This window comes from Anopheles aquasalis, chromosome 2, assembly GCF_943734665.1.
Source record: "Anopheles aquasalis chromosome 2, idAnoAquaMG_Q_19, whole genome shotgun sequence".
In the NCBI taxonomy this organism is placed as follows: domain Eukaryota; kingdom Metazoa; phylum Arthropoda; class Insecta; order Diptera; family Culicidae; genus Anopheles; species Anopheles aquasalis.
In genome coordinates this window covers 35,442,501-35,455,000 of record NC_064877.1, presented here as the reverse complement: position 1 = coordinate 35,455,000, position 12,500 = coordinate 35,442,501, and the positions used below count along the sequence as shown (strand labels likewise).

The window sequence follows — 12,500 nt, the reverse complement described above, 5'->3', positions numbered from 1 at the left end:
GGTCGATGTTAAGACCGAATGTGGACTCCCGCAAATCCAAAGTCCAGCTCGATGGAGAGCGTAAGATTTATGAAAGTCTTTCCCGAAAGCAACATTTGCCCGTTACTGGTATACATGATTGGAGCGAGGATACTGCTTAACTCGCCCATTCGCCCGACGACAGTTATCGGGTGGTTGATTGTGGTCGCTGCAGTGATTTACTGCGCAGTACTCTCGCCACTAACCACTCGTGCGACTGGACTTCCTCATCAGTTCTATGGAAATTGATACACGCGCGTGCCCGGTAGATGGTGGCCGTTAAGCCAGCGCCCTATTCGGTAATACGGTGTTTGACTTCAACGCGTCGGAAGGTCGAAAAGCAATCAAACCGATAATTCCGCGATTGATCGATCCAGTTCCCCTCCTCAAACACATATAAAGTTTCTTCTTATCAATAAATTCATATTAAGCATCGTAATGCTTCACGAGTTCGTGCTGATAGCTGGACATTTAGACATTTTGAACTTGCTGCGTGATCCACTTGATAAGAAGGATAACATTTCTTCGAATTCAACGACGATAAGAGAAATGGAATGTTGAAACCGTGGTCTATCAATAAGCGGAATTTTGAATGATGCTACACCAATGCTCCATTTTGTTGGTGAATATCTCATGCTTTTTACATGCTTTATGAACATACAAACCATGGTTCCAAAGTGAAGCGCCTCTCGGCCATTCCATTATTAATAATAATTCAAACAGGACATCACCATTTGCTATTCTCGCTCGTGGACGCGCGCAGCCATGCTGCCGCTACATTACGGTATTACCATTACTAATTACATTTCATCTCAAATGTCCATCACCTGATATTATGGTGGGTTGGCCCCTTCGCCGGGACCCGAGGCCACCATTCCATTGATTTCATTTCATGCATAATTCGACTTCCCTCTCCGAGGGGCAAGTAAAAAAAATCGAGTATCGAAATTAAAACTTGAAATAGCCGCTGGAAATTCACTTAACAATCCACCCGAGCCAACAACACAAACTGACCTCAAGCTTCGAGTGGAAACCCTCAATCTTAAACTCCAACAACCGCCGGCGGGAGGGAGGGCCGTTGGTTTCGTTTTTCTTCCTCAATTTTTTCTGGTTTTGCTTGTTTTTCCTTTCTGGATTGTTGTTATTGTTCCGGTGGCAAACATTTGACAGTTGGCGGGGGGATGCTTCCAGTAGCTGCGTGCGTTCTTGTTCCGGTTAGGTTCGGGGACGGTTAGCGGATAGCCGGTGACCGATCCGGGGACACGGCCAGAGCCACGGCAAACAAATTAAATTACAAACCAGCGCAGTCCGCTCCCTCCGGTTACTCACTGTTCGTTCGTTCGTTGCGTAGCTAGAAGCTTACGTGAAATGAATATTATTAAATGTTTCTACAAGTTGCGCTGGCCAGCCTCGCGAAAGGTGCGCTACCGACCGACCGACCGACGGGGGAGGGAAAATATGATTAAAAATGTCTGCGTTTGCTCACAAACGCGCCAGGACGAAGGCGCACAAAAACCTCCTCAGGCACAGGGACGGCCTGACATTTCGGGAGCCGGCCGTCAGCCAACAGGCTAGGCACCGGACAAGCAAGGCAACGCAAGCAGATAACAGGACGGTTATGGCTTTTTTGTTGTGTATGTAATAAACAAATTCGTTTTCAATGATGGTTGGCGGTGGGCAATGCTGTTCTTGTTATTTGAAAGTGAATTACGGTGGAGGCGATGTTGATGAAATTTTGATCTTGATTAAAATGCTGCGAACAAAACGCAGCAAGCAGAAAGCACCACAAAGCACATTGCCACTTTATAAGCATGTTCGGTGGATTATAGAGATCCCTAGATCTTGTCATGTATGCGACTGTGATGCTTATTATTATATTCTAGTATTCTATCCATCATGAAAGCATTCTGTTTGAACAATCTTCCAATGAAAGAATGCATAAAGCATCCTAGAAAATCCAATGCCGAAACCACAGGAACATAAGTATAACACTCTCTCTCCCTAGCTGCTCCATTAGACCCAATGCCAGGCCGCTGATTAACCATTATGCTCCCAACAGACAACGGCAGCGGGCGCACAGGCAGCTTACACAGACTGTAAATGGGTTTTCACAAGAGCACTACGTACGATGGCCGGTTCGTAGCAAGGCCTACGGTATAAGCTATCCCAGCTTATGCATGCTAAGCCTCGGCGGAACGAAAATGTTTATCTACATTCCCGCGATTCCCACTAGCCCATTGGTCTAATGCACATTTGTGAGAAGCTGTCCTGAAGCCTCCTCCTCCTCCTCCCCGTGTGTACCGCGCTCCACGCGGTTTTGTCAAACTCCTGAGATCCTGCTCGCGGATTCATAAAATATTCTCGAATGACGTTAGCGTTGTTCCCGCTCCCTCCCCGGGCGCCCAGAGGTATTATCGTCCTCGCTGGTCGCTTATTCCTGTTATTTGCTCCTCCGGTCCATGTTCAACGCTGTTGGTCTTAAACACGAGAACAAATTAAATTTTGTGGAACCGTCAAAAGCTTTCGCTTGTCGTGGGCCAGTGGAAACGGAGGGGAGCATCATGTTGTCAGCACTCTACGGTATGCTCCGGTTGTTTCACGAAATTGTTGTACGGCGCTGTCGAATGCCGTTTGCGAAAGAAAAAACCAGGAGCCGGGAGCATTTAACAGATGGATACAATCGAGAACGGCGTGGCATGGCAATGGAAGAGGTTTGCTAAAGGGAAACTGACAAAATGCTGAAGACGAACGACAGCTTTGCGTCCGATGATCGATGTACGGCCATGCTGTCAGTTCAACGTTGTGCGTGGCGAATGTTTAAGGCCTGAACCGTCCTGAACCTGAGACCGACGTGATTTTACTCCCTCCTTCTTCCTAACGTCAATGTTTCGCGTCGCATTGTATTAGCATCAGTGCTCGAGCATCAATCCTGGTGGCAGCAGAATATTTACAAAGATTAAGCAGACCCGAAAAGAAGAGTATTAGCGTCGCGTTCGCCTTTTCCGAAATGTTACTGCCCGTTTGTTGCCGATGGAAATATCTTCGACAAAGTGAACAAATTGAGAACCGATGGGCGACTAATTGATTCTGACTTATCGTAACGAGGAAATACCAGCCAGCCAGCCAGCGACGGAGCAGAAGCGGAGACCATTTTCGATCGCTTTCCACGAAATTCTGCACTAAACAATGGCACCGACCGGAGCCGGAGTTATATTTCACGCTTCGCCAAACGGAAGATTCATGATAGGATATTTAATTAATCTTTCCACGGACCGTTTACTGGCGGCCAGCGATTAGGCAGCAACTCGAGGCCGACAATTTGGAGCTGTGGAGAATATTGCGCCACAAGGTTGCGCCACCTTGAGCTGTTGTCAATTATCCAGTTGATGTAATAAATCAGCATCAATGTTTTAAAATATCTGTCATTCCGGGAGCTTGTTTCAAAGTTGCTTCAGATGGAAATTTCATCGAAAGGCAAAAGGAACCGCTTGTGCTTCACTATCGCTTCACGGTATAGCACAACATTAAGCTTTCCATTTGATTGGTGAGTTACTTGTTCCACATTTCATGATTACTTTCAACCACGCCAATTACTTGTGACCACTAAACCGGTCCGCGTCTGGACGAAGTGGATTAGTTTCCGTTCGGTACGACGAGGGGGAAATTAATGAGTTCTTATGATCCACTACCGCCCGATGGACGCTGGTACACCATTCACACTGTAAGCAGCTTGTAGTCGATAATTGGATGATTAATTATGTTTACCGATTACGGACCACCAGAACCACCGCTAAAGAGCTGGTTCATTGAGACGATGTTGAGGAATATTATGATATCGAGAAATAGTAGGCACACAGCACACAAAAAATGGCACTGAAATCCTTACCATCTAATTAATTAAAAGCTTCGTGTGGTTACATTAAAAATAGCTACGAACCACTACAAATTAAAATAGTAAAAAAAAAATACGCCAATTTCGCATACGGATCCTTTAAATTGCCATCTGCCTACGGTAATTTGGCAATTTTGTAACAATTTTCAAATGAATCCCTAAATTTGATTAACTGAGATGAATTGAAACGTGACGTGACTAGTTAGTTATTTCGATTGGAATACCTTTCATTTGACCTATGATCTCTAAAAGACAAGAAATAACGATGAAGCTGGGTTACGAATTTGATCAAAGGTATTCAATCACCTTAACTTAAGGCGCTGTAAAGCGATTCCCGGGTCCAACATGATGCATCATAGGTATGAGCATAAAAAAAACACCATGAAAACCTTTGCTACCGGGGTGCTCTAGGTACCGTTCACGAAACCTTCCATCATGGATCCTCGTGAATTATGCATAGCACACGAGGGAGCGAAAGTTAAAGGTGAAGTACAATCTCGTAAATTTCCAAAAAGCAATATTTATTGGATTACGCTTCATGCGGAGCACGCGAATGCCGCCTTTTTGCCATAGCAGCACCGGCAGCACCGGCAGCAGCGACCGGCAGCGTAACAGATGCTTCCTGGTGACGGTGAACACGGTTGCGAATCATGGAATTCGCTGATGGAAAGCGTGCCCTTGCTCGATCTGGTCCCAAACCACCTGTAAAGTTCTGTGCGGCCGGCGCAATACCTCAACTTTAGCCTTCAGCAGCTGGTTCAGCAGCATTTCAAATTACAATAAACGCCAAAATAATTAATTTGCATAATCGTATGCACCGTTCGAGGCGTGGGCTACCCCATGCCGATAAATTTGTCGAAATAAACGGCCCGTAACACTACGAAGGGCTCGGCATGCTGTCGTTTTTCCGCTCCGGGAGAAAGGAGGAGCTATAAAGTTCCTGTTTGGTATCAGGAGGGAGAGATAAAATGTCACTTACATTTTAAGAAAGTTTCGTAACCAACGAACACCAGCTAATAGGCCAAAGGCGAATGCCCGGTGCATGTTTTTGAACTTGAATCCGAACTGATCTCAAACCAGCTCATCCTCCTGTTAACCACATGCTGGTGGTACACGAGAGGAAACGGAACGAATCTCGGTAAACATTTAATAATAAAAGTTAGCTTAAAAGATGTTCCTGAGCGGTTTTTTTTGTCGATTCTTCAAAAGTTACAAACTACCTCTTATATCGACCGATATCTTACCGCTTCTTTGGCACACTCGAGAGCACTCGTTACATTATGTTCCGTTCACTCTCGAGCACGCAAGTTTTCAGTCAACTCCACGGAGGAAGGAAGAAGTGGATCAGAAGACAGCTTGTTCGACCGAGACGTCTTCTTGATTTGCACTTTTGGCGCTCACTCCAGCGTTTTCCAGGGTTAACGATCAACCGCAGAGCAACACCTTACCGTACGGACCCCATCCGCTGCTCGCTGCCTCCAATGGTATGGCGTTTAATGTCATCTGCCATGTTCGTTAGGTAACCAGCGATCGCTTCCACCTCCGGTCTCTGGTAACCAGCAGAAGCCGCAATGCCCACGTACGAATTATGCCCTCTAACACTCTAACGAATACGATGTCGACGGAGGAGAACATTCTCAACTTTACCACTGTGCTCGAGCGTAATAACGAGTCGGGTTTACCGAGAAGAGGAAGAAGAAAAAAACACTGGAAGTAAATCCCAAAAAGGAAACTCGCATTCCACTCGCGGCGAACATGCTTTCCTTGTACGCCGTGTATCGGACGTGAAGGTATTAAAAATTGCTCCCAAGGACCGAAGAGCGCGCTGGTACATCGCATGGTTGAACGGAACGCCTGGAAAGGGCAGGACAGGGGGCACACGATGCTGGCAGATCCTTTCCTGGCCGGCGGTGGTTTGGGATTTTTGAGATTGTTGCTTTAAGTCGAGCCTTTTTGGTGCATGTTTTCGCTGGTGGCCTTTTTGGCCGAGAAGACCGGTTCACTTCCTGTGATACGCGGAAGGCGGAAGAACGCGTCATATGAGCCGATGTCGTAGGTGGATAGCTTGACATTGAGAGGCGCTTGCTGAAAGTTGGAAAAACGTCGTGAAAGTAATTCTAGACGCACTCGTACGTAGGGTTCATTGGTAGAACTTTTGAAAACCTGGAAAAAAATGCTCACTTTTGCGATAAGCAGAACTCATTTGTTCCTCCGTGCGTTACTAACTGATAGAGAACCGGAATACCTGAATTAGTAGCTCGTTCGCTCGATTACAGTTCGTTTTCCTTTATTTTTAGGAAAGTTTAAATATTTTTTTTAAGATGGACAAAATGGAGGGCAAATAAAATGAACTCTGCACAGTCGCATTAATCTCCAACGTACATATCGGCAAAAACTTTATATAATGTTTTCATTTAGCACAAAACATCTTAACATCGCCCGTTTGATGTCCGACACTTTCACAGGACCAGCACAACTGGTACCCAGGAGCACCAAGTCCCGGTGGACGCGGTCGGCTGCAGCACTGCTACTGGCGATGATTTGATTTATGTGCCCAAGGCTCGCGCAACTTTTATTTCAAAGCAACGAAACTTCACCGATGCCCACCTGAGCCCGGGCATAGTTTCAGTGTTTAAGTTAGCGAAAGAATTATGTTTTGCTATCCCTTTGCTCCCCTTCCAGCGCCACCGGTACCAGGCCTATGGGATATCCAGGGCCACAGGTCCAGAGTCCAGGGACGACTAGTGCTAACCCTTGTACCAGCACACGAGTGAGTGTCTGAAGCGTCAGAGAAAAAGCCATCCAAGGGCTAAGTAACCGGAGACTAGCGCCTGTTCCCTGTTCTTCATCTCGGAACAAATAATGCAGAAACTTGCTTCCTTTCTTCTATTTTTCCGAACGCTGCCCGTTGAGAAATCCCCAAGGCGATTCTTTTCAATTTTGAGCTTTGCCTTTGCAAGCCATGCCCATCCACAACTGGGCCACTCGGCCGGAAACTCGGTCGGAAACTCGAATGTTGGCATTAAATATCGACGATGCAATAATATGCCAAGCCAATAAAAGCCAGGCCAAGCCAATCCCGTTGGGAAATTTTCCTTTCTTCTTTGTTTGTCCTGGATCATTCGCTGTGTCTCCATGCACAAGGCTATCCGGTGCTGATCCGGAGCGAGACAGAAAGCAAAAGCAAATGCGAGACCGAACGAACGAACATTATCTATTGACCACAAGGGTGGAAAGATGGATTATGATGCTTTGTGGAACTGGCTTGACTGGACGGCCCCAAAAGGACGGCCGATGATGATGAGAATCATCGGCCTTTGCCTTAATTTCATGACAAAAGCATAAACACTCGCACCAGACAGCGTATCAATAGCGAAGATGAAATCGTTAAAGCCTAGAGTACCGGCAAGATCAAAACCGTTGCCAACAGAGAGACAGATAGAGAGAGAGAGAGAGAGAGAGAGAGAGAGATAGAGAGAGAGAGAAAGAGAGCGACTGCCGCTAAGAATAAACCCACGAAGCAGCGAGGGCATCTGTGATTCCGAATCAGCCGGTAGTGTCGATGAAATGAGCACAATTATGAGGAGCTGAAACATCCAAACACGAAATCCCCAGAAGGAAGCGATTCGGAATTGGTTTAAAATCAAAGCTTAACGCACCATCACGCACTCCCTGATGGCCACAGGCACTTCGGGTTCGGGAATCGTTATTGCGTCTTCTCCACAAGGGCCATCGCCGGATCAATCTCTCATCAAACGGAAACGGTGCGGTTTAAATCCAATCCACGGGGTGAAGTATCCGCCAAATCACCCGAACACCGATAAACTCGATCCTAATGACCGCCGCCGCTGCGCAGCGCAAACGATCAACCGATCAACGTGGCAATGGCGACCGGGAATGGCTTCCAAATTAACCTCTGGCCCCCATTATGCTGTTGTTGGTGGAACCGATTTTGGGGGGTTTCCTTGCAGTATTTATCCTCCACCAACGGTCGATTTTGTTCCGAAAGTGCTCTCACCTTCACCAGCACGGCACAGCCAGTGTGGCAGACTTTGGGTAAATATAGTTCCGCACACTTATTGTTCCAGGTCTATTTATAAAGTGGCGTGCGGTTCTGTGCGGATTTGGAACTTTTGGCCGGGTAAACGGCCGCGAGCGCCAGATTGGCACAAGCTCCATCCTGCGCAGCCACTCCCAGGCAAAAGCAACAAGGCAAGATATAAAATCTGTTAAAGAGAGCATAAATATATCTGTGTGGCTGGCTTACACCCCCCGCCAGGGACTGGTGGTGGTAGGTGCTGCTTTGCTCAGTTCAACACAACGGTTAAGAGGATGGAACTACGGAGAACGGGTGTACAGGCTGCAAGTGGAATATTCATGGCCACCATTTACCTTACTGCCTGCTGCCTCCGATGCCTTCTTTTGGTTCACAGCTGAACATATCCGACTCGACCAACTGGCCCCGAACCGTGCGTTTTGCGTAGGTTTTTTGAAGCAGCCAGCACGACGGTACGACGGTAGCCAGACCGTGGTCCGTGGTCTGTGGCCGCAGGCGCCCTGCTTACGGAAAATGAAAACAAATGGGATAGGATTTCTGGCCCGCCGTTTGATTCATCGCCAGGTTGGCTGCTAGGCATGAGTCGGTGGTACGTCGGAACTCATGGCGACTCCTCCCCTTGGTGGGGGGATGGCGCAATCCCGGGTAAGCTGACTCCAAAGATAGCATCGCGATGCGTCGCTTTGTTACGCGAAGCACACCTTCCGACGTGAGCTATGGTTTGTTGTATCGGAAAATATGGAATGTATTTTAGAAATAAATCATTCCAGTCTCATATCATTTGCAGCAAATTCTACATAGAATTGGCCGATGTTACCCGAAGGCAAACGTAATGCCGGTAAATAGGGGATTTGAAACGAAACAGAATTAAACTTAGTTGTATAAAAAGGGGTCGTAAACTGTTGTCTCAGCTGAGGAGATTCCAACTGCGTCACGGATGAATAAACAAATGAGTTTCGTCCACAGATTCAATTGTAATTATGTTTCAATGAGTAAAATTCATGTATCTAGCTCAAATTATTTCTACAGCTAATGAATGCAAGCAATTAAATATTCATTTAGTTTACTATAAGTGTTTGTTCTTCGACCACAGCACTTTCGCAGCAACTACCTTCACGTTGGAAAAAGTTAATAATTTAATATTAACTTCATCTACACCAGCTTCAAGCTAGGTTGCAGCAAATATGGAGAGCGTAATAAATATTCTAAGCATCCTGCTCTCGTTTGAATGAACGTGCAATGGGGCCCACTTATTGCCTCTTACGGATAGAGTGCTTTCCACGAGCTTTCCGACTAGAGCAAGTGCAGGCCGGGCCCTCTAGAGTCATTACAATTCATCAAAATGCTTCAGTTCATCTCGCTCCATTACCTGCACTAAGGTGTGTATGCAAATGGCGCCCCCGGTGGCGGTGGATAAGGTTTCCCGGTTTAAAGTTCGATCGACCAACGGACGAACGGCACTAGATACAGGAGATATTCTTCGTTAGAACATCGTTTCGTAATCACCATTTCTCATCTTGCGGCTATTTAGATAAGAGGATATTTGCTCTGCTTTGTGGTGCTGATTTGATTGTTTGCGGAACAGCTCTCGCTTTTGTGGGTCCATTTATTAATTCGCAATGATCGTTCGTTTGCTCACTGAAAAGGCATTCGAAATCAAGAAAACTTTCAAAACGACTCATAAAGTGATAAGAAATAATTGTGCTATCATTTTATGTTCACCATTTTTTTTAACAACGGTAATTTATTTATAAACTAGGATTAACACGCATAAATAAAGTAAAAGCAAGGTTCTCATGTACCAAGTACTAGAACATCATTCGAAGCAATGGAAGAACCTGCGAGCAACATCATCTTTCATTGTTAAACTTTATCTAAATCTAAAACGATCTCAAACAAATCTAGTCCAAATCGAGTCCAAAAAACTTAAATTAGCTTAATAGCTTGGCGAAAAAGCAAAACAGTTCATAAGCATTTTGTTTCGGATCCAAAATACGCCCTGTGCAAACAGCACGTGTTCATCACGAAGCCCACTTGGTTTCATCCATCGCCACAGTTCCAAAAGCCACCAGAGGCATTTTAGTGGTTCACCTAATGACCATAATGCAAATTAAATTCCCCAAAAAAAAAAATCTTCATTAATATCAACGACTTCAAATGGGTTCCGGTTAAATGGTTCCACAATTGAAAAGGGGAAAAGAGAATTTCAAGTTCCTTCAAGCACCGCTGCAGAACGACTCGTTCATGCTTTCACGTAAACGAACTCACATTAAAGTAATTCCCCACGTTCTTGGTGTTTTCTCCGTTCGGCAGCTGCTACCGCGGATGCGAGCACCGGTACTTGTCGGACGGTACGTGTGTCTGATATTGATTTTTCAAAAGTTTTGTTGGAAAGAAAAATGATCGACTAAAACCAGCCAAACAATGGATGTTGGGATGGGGGCGTGCAAGCCAACCAACGGTTTGGGTTCGTTTGCCTTTGGTGGGAAAGGCAAATATTTGCTCACAAAAAATGCTGATGCTGATGCTGAGCGAGCAAGTCGCAAGGGCACCAGGGAAAAAGGGTTTCTTGCGGAGCGACTTTCACACGGCCCGCGACGGTATCGTCAGCTTTTTGCCCCGTTGCCTAATAGGAAATTAATTTATTCTGCCTTATTGCTTCTCGCTTTGAAGGGTGGTAATTTGCAACCATAGCCATTCTCACCTGAGACCACTGGAGCAGGCATATTGAATCCCAGATATTACACGGGATGCTTACATTGCCTTTGAGTGCCAAGAGAGAATTTATGCATTGCTTTGTAAATGGAAATTGAAGCGCTTGCGATTTATGGTTTTTTTTCATGCGTTGATGCGAATGAAATTGAATAATTGTTCATCGGATTGAAAGACAGAACGAAGGTCTTACTAGGGGTGAATTTGAGGTCAAAAAATGGGTTAATAAAACGATAAAATGATCAAATGCGTCTTCTAAACTGATGATGTTCGTTTAATTCATTACAAGTCTCGCTGTGTGTTGTCTTTCGCTTGGTCGAGCCACACAAGACAATCTTCGAAGAATTATAAAAGAAATAGAGCTATAGAAAATTTCAAAAACGGTCGCCGCGCCGGAAATACAAAATGATGTGGCTCCGTTGTGCCGAAACCCGATGATGGAGGCGCCAGGTTACCGGTGAAATTGCATACTTTCAGGGGGGGATTTTAACAGAAATTTTCAATCATAACCATCATCATTAGGTCTCTGCGCCTGCTTTGTTACACGTGAATTTGGATCACTGCGCAGCGTGTCACGTATGAAAGAAAAAACGCAGTATCTTCCTTTCGCTGATAGTGAGACGAGGAATTCAGTAGATTTGCTGTCCACGTGATAACATCAGTAGAGGAATCAAATCGAACATCACCTCATAACGAATGCGTTTGCACCATATTTTTCCTGCACAAAATAACGATACCAACGCCGACAGATGCTGGTCAAACCAGTTCCTAGGCACCTCTTTGGTGTTCCATCTTCAAGCACTCAATGCAGCTACACTCCTGCATCTGCAACTGCTTCGGCCAACGACAATACTGAAGCTCACTTTCCATCTTTCCCTCTCTACTTCTAGGGCCCCACCGAAGAGTGATTGCCTACGGGGTGATTCCCAAAAGCAATCCTACCAATCGAGCATTGATGTGCTGATTAGTCTGCGCTGACATACTGCTTGGTGACAGTAGACCCAATAGCCGGGAGTGCTGCACCCGCTTTCTGCGAGTGACGCACTCGCACGAGACGACCAGACAACTCAGAACTCGTTGCTACCATTGCAGCAACACAGACATCAGCTGTGCTTGGCCATCGTTAGCTACAATTTGTGACGTTCGTAGCGTCTCGCCAACATTCAATTTACTCGCTACCAACTCTGATCCACCTGTCAACGTGTATGTTGTGCTGGAGTCACAAGCACAAGACGCCAACGGAACGGAAATCCTATCTCCTTTCGCTTTTGGGGACACGGATAACGATCATCGTACAGCGTAATTCAATCAGAAAGCATTCTACCCAAGGGGAGGAGAACGAACCACTGTTCCTTGTGACCAGGAGCAGGTGCGTATACACATCCACACTCACAGAGACACGGACAGAACGTATGTGTGATTATCTACCAGTGGCAGCACACGGTACACCCGGCACTTGTGAACCAAGACGCTCGAATATCATCTTCTTCTTTCTCTCTCTCTCTCTCCTCTCTCTTTCACTCGCAGGAAGTGTCTGTTACATCGAAGTCATCTCCAACGTTCATCTAGGTCCCAGAAGGTGGCCACAGTGTCACTATAGTGCCGGGCGACACTTACGACGCCGCAGCAGCCGAAGGGTGCTTGGCACGTGCGTGTAAGTGACTCTTGCCGAAGCCACTTGACAGTTCCGTCGAGGGTGCTCACCAGCAAGGAGTCTCACTCCACACACAGCACACGCCTGGAGTGCAGGTGCACCGTCTCCGTCTCACTAAACGAATCCTCCGATCGATTCCCGGTCCAAAGGGAAGGAAATTGAATTTC

General features: G+C 46.1%; 1 protein-coding gene across 3 annotated transcripts in view; it reads left to right on the top strand.

Annotated features, from left to right (window-relative positions):
• Window positions 1-12,500, top strand: part of LOC126571942 (5-hydroxytryptamine receptor 1-like) — a 47,160-nt gene that overhangs the window by 30,909 nt on the left and 3,751 nt on the right. For all 3 annotated transcript variants that reach the window (XM_050230857.1, XM_050230856.1, XM_050230858.1), the window contains exons 3-4: window positions 11,570-12,048; window positions 12,207-12,500. The exon at window positions 12,207-12,500 is cut by the window's right edge and continues 3,751 nt beyond it. The gene's annotated coding sequence lies outside the window, so the exon portion shown is untranslated. The remainder of the gene's footprint in view (window positions 1-11,569; window positions 12,049-12,206) is intronic.